This window comes from Leptonotus elevatus, chromosome 15 (genome assembly GCF_054856555.1).
Source record: "Leptonotus elevatus isolate MCC_2025b chromosome 15, RoL_Lele_1.0, whole genome shotgun sequence".
NCBI classification, from domain to species: domain Eukaryota; kingdom Metazoa; phylum Chordata; class Actinopteri; order Syngnathiformes; family Syngnathidae; genus Leptonotus; species Leptonotus elevatus.
The window spans coordinates 7,961,433-7,988,706 of record NC_141253.1 but is presented as its reverse complement, the minus strand read 5'-3'; the positions used below and the strand labels follow the sequence as shown (position 1 = coordinate 7,988,706).

The 27,274-nt window shown below is 37.2% G+C and overlaps 1 protein-coding gene across 1 annotated transcript in view; it reads right to left on the bottom strand.

The window, feature by feature from the left end:
- Window positions 1–27,246, bottom strand: part of skor2 (SKI family transcriptional corepressor 2) — a 96,711-nt gene extending 69,465 nt beyond the window's left edge. Inside the window, exons 1-2 of the mRNA XM_086096046.1 lie at window positions 26,157–27,246; window positions 15,829–15,903 (exon numbers count right to left, since the gene is read on the bottom strand). The gene's annotated coding sequence lies outside the window, so the exon portion shown is untranslated. The remainder of the gene's footprint in view (window positions 1–15,828; window positions 15,904–26,156) is intronic.
- Window positions 27,247–27,274: the final 28 nt, after the last annotated feature.

Genomic DNA, 27,274 nt, shown 5'->3' with positions numbered 1-27,274 from the left:
CAGATGCAGGCCGGACAGACTGAGATGATCTTAGAATATTTGACCTGATTCAAGTCAACAATGCCAATTTTAAGCGGTGCAATAAAAAAAAAAAATGTGACAGACAGTGATTTACTAAAGGCCTAGATACACCAATCCAATGTCGGACAAATGTGACCAATGCCAACCCCCTGTTGGCACGTACCTTCAGCGCATGCGCGAGAAGTAATTCCCCTCCATACCATCGGCGGCGGTAGTCATTATTCCTAAAGACAACTGGAAACGTCTTTACGGGAGCGAGATATAAAAATGTAAACACGGCATACCGGTTACTTTTTCTCTCACGATGTCCTCCCACGTGAACGAAACCCTTCGGATTTTTGCACAGGATCGTACATAAAAGTAAATCCTACCTGCTATATCCAGTCGCGTCCCTATGTCATGCCATAGTTTGACTTTCATATCTTTCTCGGCATACCCTTTAACGGTAATATCATATAATGCCCGTCTCTCTTGGACCAAAGAGACAAAGTCATTTTCCCGATCTTCTGTCCAGACAGACATTGTACGTTATAATGCGGAAGGTACAGCAGGGTGACGATGCGCAAAATGAGCGGGGAAAAAAAAGGTCCAGGCTTTTCCATCAGTACTGTTCACTTCCACTTAATGCCCCGTGCGCTCTAGCTAACAGCCAATCACACTGATCAAATGCCCCGACGCCGATTCAACAATTAGCTTTTTACAGTAATGTACCTATTTCATACAATTTATGAAGGTTTGAACATGATGCTTAAACAAGAGAGAAATGTGAGAACATGTAAATGCCTCAACGAGAAAAGTGGTGAGGGGTTTTATTTCGTCCCTCCCGACCGCCAGGTGGCGGTGCTGAAACAGCACGGAATGCATGCGTCACGTTTTAGAGCCTTAAAACATTTATAATAAATGTAAAACATAAAGCTAACTACTTCACAGATTTCACTTATTGCGGGCATTTTTTGGAACCGAACCCCAGCGGAAAACGAGGAAACACTGTACTGTCTTGCCCTTGTTTGTGTGTACCTTTATTGGGAGTGCTGTTCATGTTGTACACGGTTTGGCCACTTAGGGGCAGTAACACTGTTAAGTTGTAACCGCATTAGAGAGTAGAAGGAAAAAGTCAAGATCAAGTTATGCCAATAAAAGTTTTTTTTTTTTTTGCAGCATAGAAAGCGCAAATGCCGGTGAGTAACGTTAACATGCTTCTCTGTGTACATTCCTGAAGCGTTTTGTATGAATAGCCAGTTCTTTTGAGTGATAAAAGTGCCACGAGTAGCGCGCTAATTAGCATTAGCGAGTCAGAATGGAGTAGATCGTGACGATGATTTGCACATCTATAAATTGATGCACAAATCATTGTCACTCAAAACAAGACTCTGAAATGAAAATCTATTCTGAATTGCATCGCAGACTTAAGAATCGGAATCGAATCATGAGACAGTCAAATAGTCCCAACCCCTGGTATGAAGCCCCTATAGTTATTGTTCTTGTAAAGTAAAAGTTGCTCAACAAAACAAATCCTCAAAAAGTCTCCCCGGGGATACAATGACGGAAAATAAACTGTCCATTTTGTCACGGGCCCTCCAAGTAAATAAAAGGCAGAGTGAAAATCCACTTCAGTGGGTGGCTTGGACATGATCTGAGGAGATCTGATAATCACCTGAGGGATTTGTGTGAGCGTCTAAGTGTCTTAAGTATGCTGTTTGATCTCAGGCGGTGACGGGAGGCACCACTGGGACACTCCAGATGAGCTCAATAGCACCTCGCTTTACAAGACACACAAAACCCAATGAAGCCATGTAGAAGTGCATGCCAAAACACCGTGTACAAGCATGTCATTACAGTTGGGGGGGGGGGGAGTTAATGAACATTGATAAATCTACAATAGCCAGTATTCTATGACTTATCTTTGTTTTGGATCAGAGATATTGACAGCTTTCCCATTAAATCTATTGAAATGGGGCAGGCACACGCACGCACACACACACACACACACACGAGGGTGTCTCCACCAATCAATCACATTCTTTACACCTGCTTAAATGGAGTAAAAGGGGCAGGTCGGGTATGTGACACTGTCAACCTGCTGACCCATCCCAACCTTGACCTCTAACCTTTAGCGAGCCTCAGTCCAGGGTTGACAGGAAGCGGAGTGGAGAACAGAGAGATTGAGGACAAGGTTGACGGGGATCAATAGATATTTTCTCTCGGTCACACGCCTGCTTGATGAGTATGGAAGGCATTATAGATCAATTAGGTGTGACATCTGATTGGCAGTTTGCTTGAGAATATTGTCACCTTTTACCAAAATAACACTCAACAGGTTAACACAAATTAAAACTCATATGATGTGTCAGTGTAGCACTTACGTGTGACGACTGGTTACAAAAGGTGACACATAAGGAAGAATGACAAAAAAATGGCCAATTCGCTAGATGGTCTCAATTCATTTAAGCAGCTATTTAGTAGGGGAGTGACAAAAAAATCGAATCTCATAAGAATCGCGATTTTCATTGAGTGCAATGCAGAATCGATTTTAAATATCCCAAAATCTATATATATATATATATATATATATATATATATTTTTTTTTTTTAAATTATTTTATGCTGTCTTGCCTTTATCTGGAGCGCGGTTAGGGTTAGGGTTAGGGTTGGGGTTGGGGTTAGGGTTGTTCCACACTGTCTGATACATTGTTAAGTTGTAGCTACATTATAGAGTAGAAGGAGAAAGTCCCGATCAAGTTATTCCAATGAAAGTTGTTTGTTTTTGTTTGCAGTGTGGTGACGTTCTTTTGAGTGATGAAATTGCCGCGAGTAGCGCGCTAACTACCATTAGCGAGTCAGACTGGAATAGATCATTACGATTCCTTGCACATCTATAGATTGAAGCAAAAATCATTGTCAATCAAATCATTTTGAAAAAAATAAATAAATCGTTCATAATCGAAAATAGATTCTGAATTGAATCGCAGACCCAAAAATCGGAATCAAATCGTGAGACATTCAAAGATTCCCACCCCTACTATTTAGATTTATTTATTTTTGTGATGTCACCCTAAAAGGTACCAGCGATGGTAAATAAAAAAGGTGTTGTTACGTTACGTGTCTTTTCTGCATTTGGGGCCTAACCCCGTACCTCACATGACAAAAATAAAGTTTTAGTGTTATAAAACTAATACAAATTTAAATAAAATGAAGCATTTTTGAAAAAATAAAAACTAAGCTGATTTAAAAAGTAATTAAACTAACTTATTTAAATAAATTAAAAAGTCAAAATGAAATAAAAACTAACTATAATGAAAATTCCAAAACAATTATATAAGCCTGGCACAATATGGAGGTTTGTGTTGAAGCTTCCTCTATACTAAAATTGTGCCTTCATGATCATTGTGTATTATTAATCTTACAGTCCAAATAATACTGAAAACTAAACGCAGCAAAAATGTTACCCTGACATAGGGCTGTGCAATACAATTACAATTTCAATTATACACTCCACAATTACAAATTACAAATATTAATAATAATTTTTGAGTTGTTTAAATTTATAGATTTGCACTTTCAAATTTTTAAATAACTAATTTAATGAATTTAGTTTTATCCAAAAGTAACTTGCATAATTATAGTGTTTCAACGAATTTTATTTGTCTTAATATTTTTATTTTTTATTTTTTACTTTTAAACATTTTCTTGTTTTGTACCAAAAAATAAAAATAAAAATCTTCCTACTGCACAGTGCACATGCTGAACTAAAACTTCAAGTTTTTGCCAACATAAATAAATAAATTTATATATTATTATAAATTCTGTTTGGTCCAAAAGGAACTTACATACTTTTAGTGTTTCTATTGTTTTTTATTGGTCTCAATATTTGTAAACGCTTAAACATTTTCTTGTTTTGTACCAAAAAATAATTGTTTGAATAATCGTGATTTCAATTATTACCTAAAAATAATAATAAACAGCCCTACCCTGACATGTTCACTTCAACATGAAAATCACTTAAAAAATAAATAAAGAATCATTTGAAATATTTAAGATGTGACAATAAAAACACAATGCAACCCTCAATTTAAAACATGGCAAAATAAAATATTTTTTTTCCAATTATAATTTTCAAAAAATGTATCTCTCATATCGGGACAATGCACTTGATTTATAGTTTGCTTGCTATAAACAGAATATCTTACGCTGCAATAAAAACATCTTCCCTTCCCTACTTGGGCCTTTTGTCTTTTATTGCATTGTCCAATCCTCTCGAGACTGTGGGGCAGCATCCCCCGTGTTAAGTGTGTGTGCATACGAGTGTGTGTGTGTGTCATTGTGTTGTCTGAGGAGTAAATGCGGAGTTAAACAGATATATCCAAGCGTAAAATCTAAAAAGGCTCCCCAGCGGGTGCCAGAGGGGGTTGTGGGAATCAAGCACATATCAATTTAGAGGCCCGGCGCTGCTGAGAGAATGATAGTGTAAAAAAATAAAAAAAATAATAAAAATACACAAGCTATACATTACACACACATTTTGTCACCTGTTAAAAATGTTTCCCTATTTTCTATTCCACTTGCATTTTTTTGGACACAAATCTCTTTTTGGCCGTCTCTTAGCCGTGCACTGTGCAGTGTAATGCTCTACTTGATTATCTCATTGTTTTCTGTAAGTACAAGCCCAGATTGAATCAGCCTGCCCTCCATTGTCTCTCCTCAGCTGGTGTGTGCGCGCGCGCGCGTTGCGCTGGTAATGAATGGCCAATCTAGTCTATCTAGAGAAAACCTTCTCATCACGGCGCTCCCGTAATTACTAGCTCGGTGTGAAAAGCGCACGTTTCTTTATTACTTTGCAATGCAGTGCAAGCAAAGCTCACCAAATGAGATAAACACACAACTAGTCTTTGTGCGTACACAATCACTTTAGAGGAGTCGTTTACTGCAAGTGATGCTCGCAAGAGCCTAAGTGACAAGAACAGCGGCATTATTTTCAAGCAAATCTTATATACGTAGTGCAGAAATTCACGCACAGGCGTGACTGCAAATTCTGTATACTGTAGTTATGCTGTGTTGGCTTGTTTGTTGCTCGTGGGAGGAACAAAACTATTTAGGCTTTTCTCATGGAAATTCAGCCAAATGTCTAAAATAATGCAATCGATACCAAGTACCGATACCACTAGTACTTTCGATACGTAAAATAATTTAGCAGTAATAAATTTAATAATAATGCATACATTTGTGGAGACTGGGGTCAAGTTGTATTTGACAATTTAAAAAAATGTGCAACATTTCACAAGTTACTTCATGTTAAAGATTAGCTAGCTCTTAATATAAAAAAAAACATGCAATGAGCTGTCACCACCACCATCTGGTGGCAGAAAAATGACCTCAATACAAATCAATATCACAGATTTTTTTTTACAGTATAGTACATCTTTTTAATTTTAACTCAATTGTATGAATTATTATGAAATGACTAAAAGATGCAGCCATATTTCTATTAGTTTAACATTTTTTCCCTCACTTTTGTTTTGAAAATCTTATCGTATTGTATGTATTTGTACATTTAGAACAAATATAAAATTTGTGATTAATCGTGAGTTAACTATTGAAGTCATGTGATTAATTACGATTAAAAATTGTAATCGCCTAATTATTATTTATTTATTTTTTTCTTTAGCTCGCAAACTAGTTGTGCAAGTGAATCGACAGTGCCCCTGCTGGTCGCAGCCAAGTATTGCAATCATACTTTGCCTCACTTGTGTTAAGACACAATCAATCACCATTTCACTAATGAGATACAAAGTAGAACAAAATGTCTTCAACAAAAAACTCAAACAGTGGCTAAAGTCGGGCCATATTTGTGGCTTGTACAGGAAATGTACAGTATAGCATGTGTGTAATATTGCTTTATATTGTTGTAAATTGATGTGTGAATTTAATGCCTCTCTTTTTTTTTTTAACTTAGCTAACTTGGGCACATTTATGAATTCAAATTACAAATGTAAAATGAAAGTTTCCATTGTGTGGAATGCAAACATAGAACTTCTTATCTCAGCTTCCACCAAATAAACATTGCCTTCAATATCGCACCAGCATGAAGAGGATTTGTTTTTAACAACACTACTAAGCACACTAAAACAGTATATTATTTAGCACTATGCGTGTACCCGGAATCCATGCATCCTAAGTCCTCCCTCCTGCTGGGAGCCATCAGACCGACGGACTAGCCTTAGGCATCTGGGAACAATGAAAGGAATGAAAAAAGATGGCTTGAAGAAGGAAAAAACGGAGTAGGCAATGGAATAAGGGATACTTTGCAAAAAACATCCTCACACCTTTTCTCTTAACATGTGCTATGCTTAAACACATTATTTATATCTTCTCGGAAGTGGAACACAAAAAGGACAACATATAGCACAACTTGCATTTTGATACGACTTTAATTGCAGTGGAAGAAGAAAAAAAATGTAAGTAAGCAACGTGAGCCTTCGTAATAAACTCTCCAGGATGAGTCCATTAGGCGCTGCTTAGCGGCTGTAGCAAGAGTGATTAGTACAAAGGCAGCCACCCATAGAGGATGACAAATAGCACTGGAGACAGAGCATGATTACAAGCGTGTATGAGGCCAGAGACAGTATCAACACAGAGCATGATGGATGGCGCCCGGAGCGCAGTCAGTGCCGGCTCATAATTAGACCTTGATGGCATTAGCTGCATAGGAGGGATGTCACAATTATCTGCCAGAGATGTTAAAAGGAACCATTTGAAATGTACAATTTGACTTTGGAGGCGGATATTTCTCATTTCTTGTGTGGACTGATCATTCGGGGTGGTAATCTTTGACTGTGTCACAATTCAATTTGATTCCAATTTTTGTGCCTGCGGGTGCGATTCAGAATCGATTCAAAAATGATTTGATTGACAATGATTTCTGCTTCAATTTATAGATGTGCCTTCTACTCTCTAATGTGGTTGCAACTTAACAAGTGTATCAGAACACGCAGAACCACACTGCCCCTAAATGGCCAAATCGTGTACAACATGAACAGCACTCCCTATAAAGGCACAAACAAACAAGGGCAAGACAGTTTAAATTAAATAGATTTTTGGGACATTGAAAATCGATTCTGAATTGTACTAAATGAGTATCGCGATTCTAGTGATGGATACTAGTAGGGATGTTCGATACCACTTTTTTTTCCCAGACTGATAGTAGTACGAGTACTCAATTCTTCAGGACTCATCAATACCAATACAAAGTGCATTAGTATTTTTGGTACATACTGTAAAATGAACCCAAAACAACAATGACAGATCATTTTCATAGAAATACCTGTTTTGTTTAAAATTGCACAAAATTAAAGGCATATTTCTATCATTTATTAACAATTCAAAAATTAGAACACACAACAAAATACATTTCAATAAATAAAATGAAACAATCCAATGGCCAAAAAAGTCCCAATCAAAATATGTGGTTGCACAAAATGACGGTACTCGCTCATAACCAAAAATGGTTGTAGAAGGCCATTTTGTATCCCACCATGACATTATAAGGGCATCACATTAAAACTCATGTTGAAATTGTTATGCTTTTCCTGACATCTGATTATATATTCTTATGACATATGAAGATTTTATGTCAATAGTGGCTCATATTTTGAACTGTTCATAATTCGTTCTACCATGTATGGAGGACCAAAACTGCCTAAATAAAAAATGAATAAATAAATAAATAAAAGTGAAAATAAAAACGAATATACAAATATAATTCAAAACTTAACCACCCCAAAAAATAAATGGAAATACAACAACTATATATATTTATTTATTTATTTATGTATGCAATTGATTTTTTAATTTAATCTAAATTTCCATTTAGATTCACTTTATGTACCGTCTTCTTTTGAGCAAATGTGTGCACGTACCAAACATACCTTTTGGAATTACGGCCAAAAAGTTTAACCTTGGTTTGACATCCACACATGCGTTAAAGATATTCTGCAGGATGAACAGAGGAGGCACATCTATATACAATATAAGAAAGAAAATGACAATCCCGACACGCACTCGCACCCACACACACAAACCCACACACACACACTGAGTGACAGGGCCTCATTGCAGGTGTAAATTGAGGCTGTGAGGTGCGTGTGTTGTTCATTAAAGCCGAGTGAATCTCTATTGGTTTTCATTAAGGGGATCTGACCACACCGACTAGATGGTTAATCTAGATAGCGACGCGTGTCCGCTCAAGCTTTCCCCCCCACCCCTCATCTCTTTTTCCCCCCCCAATCTCACCCACGCACACAAATCAACAAATGTATATACACACACTTTAAAGTTATTTTCCAACACACACCAAACTAAATTCTTATTTATTAAGCAGAGTTGACAAGTACTGAATAAGTTGTTTTCTAGCACAGTGTGCATGTCCATGCGTGTTTGTCTTCAAGTCTAGGATTAGTGGAGTGTGTGTGTGTGTCGGTTTTCTTTTTTATGTGTTTCTATGTAACATCTGCAGTGTGGAACCTATTTTCTGCACATCCAGGAGTTTCCCCGCATTTTTGTGCTTTTGGATAGTGTAGGTAGAGCGTAGAGTGCAGGACAATTGGTGTCTGTGGTTATGACTTAAGTCTTATTTCCAGGGGCCGTGTCCTGGCTAAACAGAACTGACACAGTTCTGCTCGGACCACTTATCTGTCACGGGGAATTAGACGCTAACACATACCGTGAGAAATGAGCTGGAACACGCACGCACACACACACACACACACACACACACACACACACACACACACGCACACACACACACCTTTTCCTGCTCTCTCCCTCACATATAAACACACAATATAGGCACATGGACAGACACCTGGACCTTACATTATTTTGAGAGAACATTTCCTCCAAATCTATGTGCATTATTGTAAGAGTAGGACAGCTTCCAACTGTGTTCCTTTTAAGCCACAAGCAAATTTGTCAGGTTGGATATTAACAATTACATTTGTGTAAAAGAAAAAAAAAAGGCCCTATATGCCTAAACCAATAGCAACAGCCTTTCCAGTCCAATTTGGCAGCAAGCGAGTGGACCAGGGCTTCCGGCTGGCATGGACGCTTCCAAGCGCCTCATCGTCTGACACGAGTGCATGCATGGTAAGGCGAGAAGGCCGCAGATTGAGATAGTTTTATTTTCAAAAAGGTCTGATGTGATAGCCAGCATGTGGGCCTGGGGTTCTGGCTGGCGTGGCCGCTTTAGAGTGCCTCGTTAGGTGGGTTTCCATCCAGCCATTTTTATTAGAATTTTCAAGAAATGCGGAAATCAAACTGAATGGAAACGCTAGAAATTCAAAAAAGGATCCAAAGTTTGCCAAAACGTTTTTTACGCTTCGAGGGGGGGGGATTTTAAAGCGTATTGAAAAAAGGAAAATGCGAATTTTGGCTATGGAAACACGTCGCACATTTTGACCGTATATTACGTCACACGTACGTTTGTAGTCACAAAACAATGGCGGACGATAAAGTAAGGTATGTTAGGGGGGGATGACGAAACAGAAATCTTTTTGGAATTTTTTAATTAAAGAAGCGAATATTAATACTATTTAATATGGAAAACAGCAAAGAAACACTACGGTTTATCAAGAATTACAAAATAAAACTCAGTCGCTTCCTGGTCTTCTTCTTTTAAAGTACTAGTGGACAACACCCCCCCCCCCCCCCCAAAAAAATGTTCTATGCAGACTCACTAATCTAAATATGGTATTCTGGTTATTATTGTGTTAGTGGAAGCTTTCATCAATATCAGAAGGCGGCCATTTTGACGCTTGCTGTCGGTGAAGATGACGTCAATGTTGCTTAGGTCTCAAGTAACAACCAATCGCGGCGAAGCTTTAGAAAACAGGTGAGCTGTGATTGGTCTTTCCTGAACAACTCTGATGTCATCTTCAGTCGACAGCAAGTGGCAAAATGGCCGCCCCCTGAGATGGAAAAAAAAAACGACTGGATTTTGCGGCATAACTCATATTCCGCTAATGTACAGCAATATTAATCAGAATGTCATGTTTAGACTAGTGAGGTCACATATAACATATTATTGCCAAGAACACTTTTAAGACCATCTGAATTTACATAAACATGACATTTGACAGTGAACAAAAGCGCATGCCAGTCTAGCATTAACTGTGAGGAAAATATAAAGAAAGGCCGGGTTAAACCGAAAGAAACACAACTTGTCCTCTCATTTTTCATGACATTATTCCCACAACCACACACACACAGAGGACCTTTCCAGAAAGTGTGTAAGGAGTATGTCTCAGTGTTCACAAGTGTGCGGCAGCGCAGATGGGAACGCGGGTATACTGCGTCTGATCTTGCTCTCTCTCATTATTCCGGTTCATCCACTCGGCCTCCTCAAGTGGTCTCGCTGCACTTTGAGTCATGCCTCAATTCAATCATGGCAGTCCCATTGTGTGTTTTGAGAGGCCATCCTGTCATCCCAAGGCTTTGAACGTGTGCGGCGCCATCTACGTAGGCACCGACATGTACAAAAATTACATCTAGGAAAGTCTTTGCTCTGTTATGTTCAAGTGGGACTGAAGATTTCTCAAAATCATATACAATACACGCCGTGTTCAGGCAAGTGACAACCCAAATACGCACACAAATCAAGAAAAATAAAAATACTGTATTGATCCAAAAACGAGACCAAAAATCTCAAAAGGTACCCTAAAATTTTAAATGCGACAAAACATAATGTATTATACAGAAGAGGATTAGGACCGGTGAAGAGAGAGAGAAAAAAAAAAAGGCTGGCAGGATTCTGACTTTATTCTCAGCATTCTGATTTTAAAGTCAGAATTCTGACTTTAAAGTTCAAACTCGCACTTTATTCTCAGAATTCTGACTTTAAAGGGAGAATTCTCACTTTAATCACAGGATTCGGACTTTAAAGTGAAAATTCTGATTTTAATGTCAGAATTCTGAGAGTAAAGTGAGAATTCGGATTTTAAACTCAGAATTCTGCATTTAATCTGAGAATTTGGATTTGAAAGTGAAAATTCTGATTTTAATGTCAGAATTCTGAGAGTAAAGTGAGAATTCTTACTTAAACCTCAGAATTCTGACTTTCCCCCACAATTAATAGCTCATTGTCACAAAGTCAGACTTCTCACTTTACAGTCAGAATTCTGAGATTAAATGCAGAATTCTGAGTTTAAAGTTCAAACTCGCACTTTATTCTCAGAAATTCTGACTTTAAAGGGAGAATTCTCACTTTAATCACAGAATTCGGACTTTAAAGTGAAAATTTTGATTTGAATGTCAGAGTTCTGACTTTAAAGTGAGAATTCTGATTTTAAACTCAGAATTCTGCATTTAATCTGAGAATTTGGATTTGAAAGTGAAAATTCTGATTTGAATGTCAGAATTCTGAGAGTAAAGTGAGAATTCTGAGTTTAAAGTCAGAATTCTCACTTTAAAGTCAGAATTCTGCCAACCTTTTGTTTTTCTCTTCACTGGCCCAAATCCTCTTCCGTAGTATTAGGAGCTAGAAAATGTCTATAAATTGCTACTGCGAAATTTGTAAGTATAGTTCTTACCTGCCTTTATGCCTGCCAATAAGTAATTGGAACTTAATTGGCCTCGGGTTTAAATGGCATTCTATACACGTATCCTTGTCAGTTGTCACCGCATTGCCAATATATTTCAATGGCTCTATCATTACTGAATTAATCTTTAAATCAATGTATGGCTCATCGTCAACGTATGTTAAGCCGTGATTTATGGCATGAGAATGCAAACATTTCTAATCACAAAAGCAACATTTTTCTTCTTTTCAGAAGCAAGCTCAATTTTCATTGGCTTCAGCGTCACAGATAAACACATCAACAGGAGTGTGTGTATTCCCAGGACCCAGACAGACTATCAGGCATCTATCTATCCTTTGTAACAATCAATATTTATAAATCTCAAAGGACCTGTGGTATGAAGCTATAAACAAGCAATGGAGTAGAGTACAGATAGACCACCAACCACACTTACAAACACACACACTCACACAGAAGCAGCAACACGTTAAAGTGCACATGCAATCAAGATCACTTCGACAAATGAATAGAAAAAAGGCAGTGATACAGAGAATTTGTCAAAAGAAAAAAGAAAGTCATAATCACATGAATATTGAAATCAGTTTATGACTCTGCCCCAGAGTGGTTTGCTACGAAGGTGATTTAGTGTATGTGAAATCAAATAAAACCATATTATCATCGTTTGGTCAACTGTGTGCTGCACGTTGCAAAGTGCAGTGTGAAATGGCCTTAAAACCAACACTTCCTTCTGAATACATCAACAAAAAAGTTATCTAACCAACATAGCAGCTGTGGCTAACATCAGCTTGTCTACAGAGCTAATCCTAGTTTAGTAATTCTTGTGCTTTTTTTTGTTTAAGTGCTCTCTGATTATTCATCACGACTACAAACTTTCGTAATGGTACGCCATTTTGAATGGTCACGTTTAAGAATCACACAATTGCTGCTACATTAAAATCTTGCTAGCAATTATAGTTAGTTAGTTATGTTTTAGTTAGCCATTTTTATTGTTAATTCATTCACTCCCAGCCATTTTCACTGAAGCAACCCACTTCGCTCCCGGCTGGTTTACTGGATTTTGAATTATTCAATTGCTATAAAAAGATGGCACCTACCAAAAGAAAGATTACAGTCTCTTCTTTCATCAGGAAAAAAAAAAGTATATTTGTATCGGTTTCCATTTTGCAACAATTAGCATTAGAATATAGCTAAGTTTCATCATTATTCACAAAGAGCTTGTTGCAACATTTTTTTGTTTAAGTGCTCTCTGATTATTCATCACGACTACGAACTTTCGTAATTGGACGCCATTTTGAATGGTCATGTTTAAGAATCACACAATTGCTACTACAGAGCTAATCCTAGTTGATCTTTTATACTGCCACCTGCTGGCCGTTTTTTTTTTATAATTACCATTGCTTGAAGCGACCTCTTCAGATCAGAGACAGCATCAAATCAAATAAAAAAATAAAAATAAAACGTATAAATACATTTTGGGGACCATGGTAATATTTAAAATATAAAAAATGAACATACAAGCACTACATTGCTGATTCCCATTTATGAATGATTGCAACTTTTCCCATCAAAACGCGTGTTGTCCTCCCGCTGGCTTCTTGTGCAAAGAGAGAAAGTGTTTTGTGTCATCAGAGCAGGTAGAAACATGGCGTGTAATTAACATGTCATAATCAATGTGGGGGAGTTTGACACCTTGTAATCACTATGGGGAGATTAGCCCTCATAGCCCCTGGACACACGTGCATTTTACACACACACACGCACCACGCACACTGATAGTTCAACATGCCTACACTCAAACAAATGGTCAAACACTTGCACGCAGATTGAAAAAGCATGCTCGTGGCTGTTCAGCGGTGCAGGCTCACATACGTAGCACCGGAAAATGCACACACGCGCATGCAAAGAGGGCCTGTTTAATATCATTTACATAATGAGAGAGCAACCGCAGTAATAGCTTTTCCTTTCTCTTATTATCATAATTTCACCCTGGGCGCCAAATGACAGAGAAAAAAAAAAGGAGACGGCGAAAGAGAGTAAGGGAGCAACACGGCAGCCGTGTCTCGTCCTTGCTAACTTGAAACAAATCTTCCTCAATGTCAAGGCCCACTCGCCTTCTGCCGCTTCCTGCTTTTCGGCCACTTTTTGCTGCGATTGAAAGGCATTTGACCATGATCAAATTATCGATACTAATCGGCATTCAATGGGCACTGACACAGAGCAGTTTGGACAGATCAATTAAGGATAATTTCTTGTTATTGTGCTGAAGGCTTTCGCGTTTTTCACCGTTTTGAATTCTTCCCACTTTTTTTGACGCGCTTGTCCTTTCCCATAATTCATCCGATTCACATCATTACAATTTCAAAATATTCCAAAAATTCACGCCATGGGGGCTTGCATTTTTTTTTCAGCGCAAAAATTCTGTTTTCCCATAATTCAATATTTTTTATCTAAAAATACCCCATTTATTATTTATTTATTTCCTCCAATAATTATTTACCATTCATTGCTTTTGGCACATTCAAAACAACAGATTCAGATAGCTCCCATTTGAAATTTACATCATTCTGCTTAATCAAGTCACATTATGAATGATTTTCAACATGGCAAAATTTTGCACACACCAAAGTTTCGCTTTTTTTTTTCACCCACCCAAAATTCCCATTGTCTACATTATTCCCTCCTCCCCTCAACATTACTTGACCGATTCAAAGTATTCCAACTTCAACATGTGCAAATTATTCAAGATATCTCATTCATTACTCTCATACACAAAATTCACAAATGTTTCTAAAACTCCAAATATTTACATACATATATTGACCGACTAAAACCAGTCCAACTTCAACATATTTATTTTTATATATCATTGCCGATTATTAATTTCTCCAGAAATTGCAAATATCTAGTTTTTCCATAAAACTCTAGTCATCTAAAATTATGACTTGTGTTGAAAAGGATGAAGTTAACGTTAACATTAACTTTAAATGAAATTGAAAAAGAGAATAATAATAGCCATTGTTTATTTAAATTTTTTAAACCTGCAGTTCAAAGGCAAACATCAAATCAGGCTCTTGTTTGATATCTATGCCTAGTGTAATTGTAGACCGCAAAACCACGTACACAGCAAAAAAAAAAAAAAAAAAAAAAAAAAAAAAAGCACAATTTTGAAAGGCAGGTGCGTGTTTAAAAATCAATATTTAAACGTCTGAATTGAATTAAAATCCCAAGGGGAGAGGCGGGTCATATTCTTCTGAAATCTAAAGAGTAAGAGACATATCGGACTCCTGTGGCTGTAAGGCTCTGTGTGCACGATCATCGATTACACAAAAAGCAGATATAAAAAGAGACAGCAACTCATCCGTAAAAGAGGGATCAAGTGTTGAAGTGTTGACACTGATAAGAAAGAAAAGGGGAGGGCGGAAGAGGCGTTCGTGTCCCCTGATTCTATCATCGTCTACAAAGTATCTTTGAACAATATCGGTTTGATCGGCACTCGAAACAAACTTTTTCCACAGAGATCAATTGCTGTACATTTGGAACCGAGTGATTCGTTGAAGTGGGACTACAATTGGTTATGTGGCGCCAAACTGTTGCCATGAATATATATATATATTTTTTAACTCATTCACTGCCATTGACAGTTATAGAGGTCAAATATTCATTTGAACCATTTCTATTAATTTAACATTTTTTCCACTTTTGTTAACAAGAGTATGAAAACCTAGATTTTTTTAATGTACATTTAGAATACATTAGAAAATTTTGATTAATCGTGAGTTAACTCGTGAAGTCATGCAATTAATTATGATTAAAAAAGAAATATCGCCTGACGCTCCTAATTTTTAATAATCTTTTCTTTTTTTACATCACTTCAGGCAATTACATTTTTTAATTGTAATTAATCGCATGACTTCAATAATTAACTCATGATTAAGCATAAATGTTATATCTGTTCTAAATGTGCATTTTTTTCCCCTAGGTTTTCATACTCTTGTTCACAAAAGTGGAAACAATTTTAAACTAATAGAAATATATTCAAATGGCTTTTTGACGCCAATAGCCATCAATGGCAGTGAATGAGTTAATGTACAATTATGTTTTAATAAACATTTTAGTTCATTTCTTTTTTATTTGATGTCATTTTAGTTTTGGTCTTTCTGGCCCACCTCTCAACTTTTGACACTCCACCCTAATAAAATGGATTACACATCATTCATACCTTAATTTCTCCTCTTTCTTTCTCTCTTCCCTGCCTTTTGTCAGTTCTCTCCAGCTCCATCGCTCCTTTTCTCTCCTGTATTGACAGAGCGAGAATGCATTTTGCTAAAACATTAACTTATGAATCATTGATGTTGCTGTTGAGGTTTCAGTGGCACCGGGGGCAGCCGGATGTAAATAAGTGAGGACGAGCTTTGGTGCATAGCTAGATGATACTTAGCCCGGCCTCTGAAACATTGATGAGTTATTGTGTGTGTCTGTGTGTGTGTGCGCGTAATACAATGGCTATTTAAGAAGGCTAGATATGATAGTTGTTTACAACTCCAGACAAGACACTTTAGAAGTAAGGAGGTGGATGAACAAAGAACCAAAAGGATTCCCTTAACTCATTTGCTGCCATTGACGCCTATAAACGTCAACAATTTATTTTAACTATTTCTATTAGTTTAACTTTTTTTAACAAGATTATGAAAACCTAGACATTTTTTTAATAATCTTTTTTTGGGCGGGGGGGAAAAAAGAAAAGATTGTTAAAAATTAGGGGCATCAGGCGATTACATTTTTTAATTGTAATTAATCGCACGACTTCAATAGTTAACTCACGATTAATCACAAATTTTACATCTGTTCTAAATGTACAATCTTTGTTTTCATACTCTTGTTAACAGAAGTGGAAGAAAATGTTAAACTAATAGAAATAGCTTAAATTAATTTTTGACGTCTACAGCCGCCAATGGCAGTAATGAGTTAATGATAGAAAGTCCTGGCATAGTACAAATGCAGTAAGTGAGTGAGTAAAAGGGGTGGCAGGTGAAAGATGACAACTGTGGATCATGTGACTTGTCTAAAGGGACAAATGTAAAATGACAGTTAGACACTAAACACACATAGTGGCGCTCTGAGGTACGAGTCTAGTTTATTTTGTGAACGGGCTCAAAATGTCGTATCTAAAATCATCTTTTCTCATTGAAATGAATGCTAACACCTTTAATCCATTCCAACTTTCCCTCAAAATCAACAAAGAAGGTTACAACGTGCGAAAAAATATTGTTTTGTACAATATGAAAACATAGAGTAATTACACAATTAAGTGCAATTAAAAAGACATCAACTGTTTTTGGCACATTGCAGGGAGTGGTTTGACCTGAAAATGGTCATTTCCCTTGCACCAAGTGCTCACAAAGTGCAGAATGCAGACACTTACACCATCATAACCAATCACCGTTCTCCGCCTTCATTAAAGCATCGTTCAGACCTCTTAGTGCTTGGACCCCTCCCTCCCAGCGCCGACCATTTAAGTCCACTATAAACGTAAGTGTGGTCAGAGCCGCTGCATTATGCATCAGCTGGGGTCAGGGCGCACTGAACTGTGTTGGTCTCGACTCTAACCACACATTGAAGAGATGATACGTATCTGTTTCCCACTGAAAACAAGGCCTGTGTAATGGTTACATATTGCATGCGCTGATGTATGCACAGAAACAAACACACGCCGAATGTAAATATGAAACAAGTATTCTCATTCAGAGACAAGAGTGCATCGACTAAAACGTAATCATAATTTGTACAACGGCACGTAAACCAATCCTGGTGTATTACAGTCATTGTTCACAGTCTAAGGATTTACAGTAGTGCAATTGGTTGGCAACAAACAAAAGTGACTTTGCAAACGTGGACCCTGGCCACCTCTCTCACCTTGTTAGCTTCGACGAGCTAGTTTAGCATTAGCGAGCATATTAGCTTAGCATTAGCGAGCATATTAGCTTAGCATTAGCGAGCTCGTGTAGCGTTAGCGAGCTAGCCGTTAGCGAGGTCCAAGAAGGATTTAAAATGGGACAAGACATCCTCGGTTCTTCTGTTGGCCAGGGTAGAAGAGTTCGGATCCCGGTGCTTAAAGTTATTTAAGTTATTTACGTTGGGTTGGTACACTGCGTCAACGTCCAGTGTAGGCATCTTTTTGATTTTAACTCAATTTTATGAATTATGAAATTACTGTACCAATGACTAAAAGATGCAGCCATATTTCAATTCGTTTAACATTTATTTCCGCTTTTATGTTAACAAGAGTATGAAAACGTAGAAAAAATATTTCATTGTACATTTAGAACAGTTATAATATTTGCGATTAATCGCGAGTTAACTATTGAAGTCATGCGATTAATTACGATTACGAAAATTGTAATCGCCTGTCACCCCTAGTATGAAGATAAAGTGCTATTAAATCGCATTCAATATTTTTGATCAAATGGTATTTTTTCATATGTTGGACTTTAAAGCGTTTTTGGTCCAATAAATAACTGATTCGAGTGTATTCGGGACTCGATCGTTGACGTGAACGAGAATCTCGATTGCCGATGATGGCCCCCGGATCCAGGCCCGAATATATAAACACACACGACACTTAACCACACAGTGAACCGCCATTATCGTTAACCACAGAAAACAACAGCACCTTAAGTTTAAAGAAACCAACTCTCTGTAGTCCATTAGCTATTCACCGCAGAGCAGAGCACTTTGGACTGGTGTTTTACTGTTAACCACTGTTTCTAAAATGCATTACCGTACCTACTTACCGCAGTGCGTGCGTGCGTGTGCGTGTGTGTGCGTTAATGCTGGCATGTTGTGGATCTCCATACGCAAACACGTAATGTGACACTTTAATGAAAGGAGGAGAAAGGCCAGGGTGCAAAAGGCAGAGACGATGGCAGAATGATGACACAGGAGAACAATATTGAGCTACATATAAAAGAATAAACACGGGGAAAAAAAACACTCGGATGGCAATACCTGCAAACCACAAAAGTCGCATCAGAGACATGCGGAAACAATACCTCAACAGAGAGATGCTGTAAAAGGATTAGAAAAAAAACATGGAGGAGTTGGATGAATTGTAGAATAATTAACTCATTCACTGCCATTGACTGCTATAGACGTCAAAAATTCATTTGAACTATTTCTATTAGTTTTCCACTTTTGTTAATAAGAGTATGAAAACCGTAAAAAAAATAGATATTGTACATTTAGAACAGATATAAAATTTGTGATTAATCGTGAGTTAATTATTGAAGTCATGTGATTAATTAGATTTTTTTATTTTTTTTAATCGCATGACTTTACTCGTTAACTCACGATTAATCATCAATTTTATATCTGTTTAAATGTACAGTAAAAAAATTCTAGGTTTTCACACTTTTTAACAAAAGTGGGAAAAAATGTTAAACTAATAGAAATAGTCTATAGCCGTCAATGGCAGTGAATGAGTTAAAGCGGAACAACGAACATCAATCGGAATTGGAATTTGATTTTCGGGACAACCGTGCGGTTCAAAAAGTCTCACAAAAGAGCCACTGAGGGAAGAAGACGCGAGCAAATAAAGTTGAAGTCTTAAGCAAATGAACACGCAACGGGAGCGCGACAGAGAGAGCGAGTTAAGAGTGAAATTGTGAGAGAAAGTCCGACTTGGCGGCGGCAGTACATCTTGATCAACAGATGACTGATCGTATCAGCGGCGGCCATCTTTCACCAGCCGCCGTCTGACGACACGACGTGACCCTCGTACACACGCCCGCGTGCATCCATTTCCCCCCGACGTACCCCCGGGCAGGAGCATCAATAATGTGCGGGATAGCCGGGGGCCTCTGTTTACACACGCGCTCACAGGCACGCACACACTCATTCATTCATTCACACACAAATGCACCAAGCATGTGCGCGAATACGCCCGCTTCTGACATTCCCATATTCACGTCGCCGTGTGCACACACCCACGCATTATGGCTGTATGGCCTCGGGGCTGAGGTCTGACTCTGGCACCACGCTTGACAATTTTTAATGTCACAAATATTCACGTTTTTTCCTCATCAATTGGTGAGTTTTTTTCTTTTTTGTCATAATAATAATAATAATAATAATAATAATAATATTGAATACCCCAGTACTGCTCTCTGGTGGAGAAAGTTGTGTTTGTGCCTTTGTTTGTTTTTTGACCCTCGGGTGTTACCGTAGCGCTTTGTATTTATGTCTACCGTTTTTATTTCTCAGACAATAATCGTACACCAAAATCTGAAACCGTTGCACCCCTAATAGTGACAGCACTAGTTTGATTGTTTGATTGATAAATCCTAATTCCAAAAAACATGATATATCAAACAATTATTTATGGCAAGCATTATTATCTAACCTGGTTGAATTAAAGAAGCATTAAATGTAGGGGTGGGAATCTTTGAATGTCTCACGATTCGATTCCGATTTTTGTGTCTGCGATTCGATTCAGAATCGATTTTTGGTTAAGAACGCTGTTTGATTCAAAATGATTTGATTGACAATGATTTTTGCTTCAATCTATAAATGTCTAAGGAATTGTAATGATCTACTCCAGTCTGACTCGCTAATGCTAATTAGCGCGCTACTCGCGGCACTTTCATCACTCAAAAAAACGGCTCCACGCTGCAAAAAAAACAACTTTTATTGGAATAACTTGATCGTGACTTTTTCCTTCTACTCTCTAATGTGGCTACAACTTAACTGTGTATTAGACCGGGTGGAACCACACTGCCCCTCAGTGGCCAAACCGGGTACAACATGAACAGCGCTCCAAATAAAGACGAGACAGTATAAAATTATTGAAATAAAATCGATTTTGGGACATTTCTAATCTATTCCGAATCGTACTAAATGAAAATCGCGATTCCTATGAGAAGCGATTTTTGGACACACCCCTATAAATGTGTTTCACTTTGGGATTAGATCAGTCGAATCCTGGCAGTAACACGCGCACGCGTCCGACAATTCTTACCTTTACGTGCCTGCAGTACTTGCCGGGCAGCCTGGCAGCTTTTCTTAAGTGTGTATGCTTCCTTATTTAATTAATTAAAACAATTGTCAATGAACTTTAAATTAGACAAGCATCAAATAATCATTCTACCGCAATGTGTGTGTGTGTGTGTGTTTTAATAATTAGCAGGCAGTAAAGCGACTGTGTTAATTGCATTTAGGATCCTGCCTGGGGAGGGAGGGAGAAGGAGGTGCGAGAGATGATCTTACATCTCTTGCTCCCAAAATAGACAATTCCCATGTATTCTTAGATAGAAAATGGAGCAAGTGCGCACACACACACACACACACACACACACGAACACACCACGCACACGCCCTGAGAGGATGGCGCTAACCTTAATTAGCCTAACACTGTGGTGAAATTGATTGAAATGCAGAACATCAATTATTAAGTTTAACTGTTTTCATAACCCTACACACATCCTACAATGTGACAAATGCGCGACAACGGAAAAAAATAAAAGAAGCGTGTGTGTGGACACGCACACACAAACAGACACACACACACACACACACCCCCACACCACCCGTGTGCATTTCTCGCAATGTCATGAGATTCTTCACATCAAAAACCAGTTGCGAGAGAGAATTTGGCCAACTGGGTTTCGGCAGGGTAACAAGATGGCGTCCATTTGTCATGTGACCAGCAGTTGACCAATCGCAGCGTAGTTGGACAAAGCCTCTCTATCAAGGGCTCTGTTACGAGTGAACCAACAGCGCCTCTGCTGGTTGCAGCCAAGTGGTGCACTCCATTTGGTAGAGATAGACCGATTATCGGCGGATTACAGATGTTCAGCATTTTGACTAATATCGGCATCGGCCATTTTGAAAAATTATACGGCCGATAATCCATTGAAAAAAAGTGTTTGGAATCAGGAACTAATTATTGACATTTTCATAGATGCTTCTGACCTTTGCTCTTTGTTTGAAATGAAAACTAAGATAAGTACAATTTTAATACTTTAGATATTTTGAAATGTATATCAAATTTTATTTACTGCTATTTCCTTATGTTTGTATAGAACTTTTGAAGACACGCAACTGCTCCTGGAAGATCCCTGAACTTTTTTGTTAGATTTTTAAAACAAAGATTTTTTTTTTTAACTGCAATATTTTACGAACCCTAAATGTTGTTCAGTAAACATATGCTTAAAAAAATAATGACATTTTAAAAAAAGAGCTGGAGTTTGTATTTATTTTTATTTTTGATGCCAATATTTTCCCTTTTAGTTCAAATGATTATGGGCTCTACTAATAATCGGTATCGATATCGGCCCCGAAAAAACAATATCGGTCTATCTCTACCATTTGGCATCAATTAGTTGACCAAATTCTTTGATAGATTATTATGCATATTCTTGTCACATTTCCATTCCAATAAAGAACAATAATCTGTTTATTCACTTGAATTATTGGAGAAAAAAAAAATTAGATACATGACAAGCGCTGTCACGTGGTGACCTTTTGACCCCGATCGAAGACGATGATGTCATTCCGACCACATTCTTCCTGCAGCGTGTCACTTAACGACCCGTGGTCACACTCACAGGTGAGCGAAAGGAATTGAAAATGAGTTTTTTACGCACAATTTAAGGTCACGGTTTGTTTAAAATAATAACTAGACAATTGTGCAATTTCTGCAGAAATTGCGTGGGAATGCTGAATGCTAATAGCCGAATGCTAAGCTGAATGCTTATGAAGTAAATTGAAAGAAATGATGTGAAAATGACCAAGTATTAATTGGAGTTGAAAGACAAATGAATAAAAAGAACGCTTGAACATGTCACACGTCAGTGAATGTCGTGAATGAGCAAGACGCTGCATCCAAAATCCTATTTTAGCGTCAGAATTAATGGTATCGGCATGTTACTTACCGATACCACTGTTTTAATGCAGTATCGGTACAACACTAGTTCCCACCATGATATTTGTCGTATTGTGATGTTTGGATATCGTTACATCTCAACTGTTAATACAAATACACATATGACAAGGTTTAATGTCCGTATAACTTCACTCATTAAATGCAAAAAATATAGATATTTTACGCATTTTATATATATATATATATATATATATATATATATATATATATATATATATATATATATATAATTAATCTGCCGATTGCCCAAATTGATTATAAAAATATTAGATCGTGACAACCCTAAAAAATATAAGCAAAAAATATACATGCGTATATTTTACGCATTATATATACATATATATTTTAATTAATATTATATATTATTATTATAATTATACAGATTAATAGGTAATCAGTATTTTTTTTGGCCAAAAAAATAGCATCGACTTTAGCCGTGTCGAAATTAATCGATTAATCGACATGTAAATGATTATGTAATTAATTGACAACTATTTTAATAATTGAGTAATCGTTTAGGGTCATTGTTTATTTCAAAATTGCCCAAATTGATTATAAAAATATTAGATCGTGACAACCCTAAAAATATAAGCAAAAAAAAAATTATATATATTATTTTTATTCATCTGCCGATTAATCGGTAATCAGTGTTTTTTTTCCTGCCAAAAATAGCATTGGCCTTAGCTGTGTCAAAATTAATTGATTAATCGACATGTAAATGATTTGTAATTAATTGACAACTATTTTAATATTCGAGTCATCGTTTATGGTCATTGTTTAAAGAAAAATTGTCCAAATCAATTCCAAAAATATTTGATCGTGACAACCCTAATCAGCTGCTAAAAATCTATCAACAGTGGCCCTTAATGTATATAGCCAGCATTCTAACTGCTGCTAAGCGGAGTAGTGCTGTCACTATCGAATATTTTTATAATCGATTAATCTATGGATTATTCAAACGATTAATCGACTAATCTCATTCATTTTAATTTTGCAGAAAAGTGTATTACAAAAGCATCGTTTTCCCTTTTCCAATTACATACGTGATTACTTGTCGATTCATCGATTATTAGCCCCCAAAAAAGTCAAGTGTAAATTCCGTAGGAGGAGTGCAAGCGATGTCATCGAAGAGACTTTGAAAAGTGAGGTCCCCGAGTTCAAGAGTGCACCCTGTTGCATCACTTGACCAAACCGCGGCCCGTCTCAGCGTCTTGTCTTTGTCCCGGCCGGCGCTGCATCACAGCGACCCGCTGACTCGATGGAAAACTCATTTGGGACTAATGACATGGTCGAGGCTCCTGCGTCTCTCTTACGTCCTCTTTTCTCCATCTCTCTGTCCGGCTGTCCTTTTCTCTTGACGTTCTCACTTCTTGGCTCATAACGCTCCTGTTACCAGATCACGGTAGTCTTGCACCGCCGGCCAGCCAGAACGCACCGCAGCGGCGTTTAGAAGGCGCTTTGTTATTTGCTTGGGGTCAGCCGTAGGTTAGAAGCCAGTCTTAATTAGTTGTCATAACTTATACATGATTACCTCCCCTCAGGTCCACTGCCCTCTCGAAAACACCCGTACAGTGTCTGCTCGAGACTTAAAGCCAACAGGAAGGTTTCTATATGTATATATCCGCTGTCCCTTTCGGGGAAAAAATAAATAAATAAATAACACAGTCACACACGAAAATTGCTCATTAACAAACATAGATATCATTAGTTAGTATCAACATTGTGATGTGCTATAGTAATGAAGTTAACTTAAAAATGGCTCCAAACGGTTACTCGATTATTAAAATAGTTGTCCATTAATTTCACAATTGGTTACTTGTCGATTAATTGATACATTTTGATGGCTCTAGTTAGTGTCAATATGTTATTTGCTGTAGAAATAAAGTGACATTTGAAAAATGGCTCCAAACGATTACTCGATTATTAAAATAGTTGTCGATTAATTTGATAGACGATTACTTTTCGATTAATCGATTCATGTGGATGGCTCCAGTTGTTATCAATATTTTCATGCGCTACAGTAATAAAGCTAAGTTTGAAAAAACACTCAAAATGGTTACTCCATTATTAAAATAGTTGTCGATTAATTTGATAGTCGATTACTTGTTGATTAATCAATTAACGTGGACAGCTGTAGTTGTTATCAATATTTTCATGCGCTACCATAAAAAAGCTACATTTTAAAACAAAATACTCCAAACGATTACTCCATTATTAAAATTGTTTGTGATTAATTTGATAATCGATTACGTTGTCAATTAACCGATTAATTTTGACAGCTCTAGTTCATACCAGTGTTATGTATGTGCTATAGTAATACAGGTAAGTTAAAAAAAAAAAAAAAGGCTTCAAACGATTACTCGATTATTCAAATAGTTGTCGATTAATTTGATAGTCAATTAACTTGTCGATTAAGCCATTAATTTGGATGGCTCTAGTTATCAATGTTTTTACGCGTCACAGTAATAAAGCTAAGTGTTAATTTTGACAGATGTAGTTAGTATCAATATTATTCATTTGCTATAGTTGTTTTTTTTTTTTAAGGATCCATGCAATTACTCGATTTTTTAAATAGTTGCCGATTAATTTGACAATCAATTACTTGTCGATTAATCTATTTATTTTTGACAGGTCACAAAAAAAAGAGTTCCCACAAAAACCTAAACGCTTACATACTATTTGTTATGAATAATGGTTCATCATTGACATCATTTTTCAATAACGTAATATCCCGTTCTACTAAAACTCTTAATGCTATGCAGTCCACAATAAGCAATCATGTAATTTACCAACCTGAACGGCACATAATTATTGGAAAGCATTTTACAACACACCCGATCAATATCCCGACGCCGTTGACCAAAATCTGTTCCCGCGACCACGAGACAGACACATGATTACTGATCCATATTACAATTCCAGAAAGTTCCCTGTGCATTCAGGATATGGTATTCATTTGTTTGGGAAATATTGTAGTGTAAGAGGTCACTGGGGGACTGATGACCGGCAAGCAGAGTGAGCGGCAACAAAGTCAGCTTCCTAATGGAGTGCAGCCGCCTCATATCAAATGTACACACTACTCAAAATATACACAATGAGCTGTACTTATTGTACGCGCGAACCATTGGTACTTTATTCAAATACTTGGTATCTACCCGTTAGGGTAGTCAAAAATATTTTTTTAAAAAGAAAGAACGAAAAAAAACAAAAAACATTTTTACTTCCCTCGGTTTAATATGTCTGTTTCATTAGCGTACTCCTACCACCCCCTTTCGGCAATAAATGCGCATTGCACCTAAAACACAAACGGACCTTTTTTATGTTTTTTTTTTCGTTTTTTTTATTACGCTAAAGGGTCTCAGAAACTCAAAAATATCCAGTGAACACAATAACTGAAGAACAATGTGCTAATAAATGCCACAAATATCTTGAAATAAACCCCAGTAGTTTCAATTTGTGGACTGAAAGCAGCTGTACTCCATTTTGTAATTAGGCAACGAGGCAAGCATGTTTCGAGTAATTGTAACTCAATACATTTAGTTGAGTCATATAGTAAGAAAGGTGACATAGGCAGTTACAAATTATAAATTCGTATTGTTTGTGTTGACCTGTTGATGATGTATCGGTGGTGCTATTCCGCCTCCCAGTGCTGAGGACGTGAGATCGAGTCCGGGCTCCGCACTGATCTGTATCTATAACTGGATAGCCGATAGGCCAAGACTTTTCAAGCCGCGAGGCCGCCATATTGCTCCTCCCAAGAAATGTTTCTCGGCATAGCGAAATTGGAAAACATTTGAGACAGAACTTAGTAGAAACAGCGTGATTTATGATGTTTGAAATTTGTTCAACATAAACAAGAGGACTTCAGACATTTTATAACTTGCCTTAAATAAAGTACCAATGATATGCCTAGTGATGTTTACAGGAGAAAATTTCTACATTTTTTTAAATTAAAGAATTGTAACTGTAATTCAACAAAAGATGCCTCTGTCAAATCTTATATTGGGGTCTAAGGAACTGAGCGATAAAAGAAAAAGGGGTCCTTCAAAGCAGCAGATAACGTCCACTTGTTTTTTTTTGTTTTTTTTTAAGTGACCACTCCGCCACAAACCCCTCCACCCCCAGTCCTACACTAAGATCTTACGAGCTGTATATGTCTAATTTGTACGTATACGTATAGTTTATGGTAGTCTGCTCGCGAAATGGGAGGAGTAAGATGGCCGCCCTGTTGCGTCAACGGCTATCTAGCCACACTATTCGCATACCCCTCAAGCGGTTAAAAAAAATTGATGGATTGTTACAAATGTCACAAATAACTAGTACTTATAGTTTTGAAGAACATTTAGATGGATGGAGGTATATGCAAGTTGGCAAAAGTGTTTGGTATAAAGTAAAAATGTAAATAAATAAAAAACTATCCGTGCTTTCATCCATTTTCTAAAATGCTTGTCCACATGAATTGGTCACAGGTGGGCTGCAGCCTATCACAGCTCACTTAGGGTGAGAGATATGGAGCCAATCACATGGCTGAAATATTTCAAACAGAACTCATGAACAATTAGTGATGTTTGTCTTAGCACAAAAAAATTATAGAAACTAAATTGTTCATGCAGATATCACCATTCACCACAAGATGGCAGACATAGTTTAGTTGCACTTACATTGTACACTTATTCTTATACCACAACACGAGTAGGTCTAATATTTTTTTCTTTGGAAGATATGC